This window comes from Aplysia californica, unplaced genomic scaffold (genome assembly GCF_000002075.1).
Source record: "Aplysia californica isolate F4 #8 unplaced genomic scaffold, AplCal3.0 scaffold00417, whole genome shotgun sequence".
In the NCBI taxonomy this organism is placed as follows: domain Eukaryota; kingdom Metazoa; phylum Mollusca; class Gastropoda; order Aplysiida; family Aplysiidae; genus Aplysia; species Aplysia californica.
Window position 1 is genome coordinate 620,583 of NW_004797687.1, and position 1,339 is coordinate 621,921.

A 1,339-nucleotide genomic window follows, 5' to 3' on the forward strand; every position below is an offset into this window, starting at 1 on the left:
GCGACTGATGATGATGATGATGATGATGATGATGATGATGATGATGATGATGATGATGATGATGATGATGATGATGATGATGATGATGATAAAAATATCACTTTTAAAGCGTCCTGTTTCAAGTAGCTTGCCCCCTCCCCCCTCTTCCAGTTCTCATTAGGTTACACAACAACATTTTTCATGCATACCTGCCAATTCATTCCTTTCTTATAAATAACATGCATCCGTGAAATACCAAATTTGATAAAAAGAACACATAGACAATAGGATAATCACTGTGGCATATTATTATGGATACACGTGTTGTTGGAATGAGCTACAAGCATATCTTAAAACCAGGTCGTTGTTCGGTGATGACAGAACAAAGTTTGTTTGCAAAGTTGTCAACATCGGTGGGAAAGTTTGTATTATGTGACGTTCACATACCTTCCAAATTATTTCAACGACGCTCTGCAAATGCCATAGCATAACATTTCCCCAATGGGGCAAGTGGAACTGGTAGTTTTTTTCACCCTATGATATTTCCCTACCCCAGAATTACAAAGTTCTATCTGCTCAGTACCTAGTTTTGAGAAATGTGACGGGAAAAGTTTTGAGTTTCACAACATGTCAAGCTTTTTCAAATGCAATTCTTTCAATATCTTTATAACGAATCCGAATAATCTTACAATTTTGATAGAGCAAATAGAACATTTGGTATCTGACCTCATTGTCTTTGTAACTCAAAAAGACCACACACAAAATTCCGATAGAACGTTGTAATTTTAAGGTAGTGGTTTGTTGATGTTTCTTTAAAACCTTTTATTTGGTGTCCTACTGTTCTCAAACGCTACGTGATTATGATTGCGTCCATATTATTGTTATTATGCTTCTCTATTTCTCTATATTCCAGACAAGCCAACAAGCTTGCTCCAAGGTCACCCACTCCAGAAACCAAATGGTGGCTTTTAAGGACAAGTGGGCTAACCCAGATTTTGAGGGTTTCCAGAAATCTTGACCTACCCCAAAAGTGGGCATTTCCCTAACTATAAGAGAAGTTTGGTTTCATTAGTGAGTATATTATTTGTTTGGGTATTTAACTCTCCCTGTCTTTTAAAGAAACTGAACAAGGGACCAAAATCATTACTTTCGATTTTCTCAAACAGCATTTTTAGAGATAGCCCCCTTGCAATAAAAAGCGACCAAATGAGACTGCTGTCAACAGGCTACCTCAACATTATCAAGTTCTGACATTTTTTGGCCATTTTTTGTTACTAACACCATGAGGTCAGAAACCAAACGTTCTATCTGCTCTATTAAAATTGTGAGACTATTTGGAGTCCTTATCAATATATTCAGA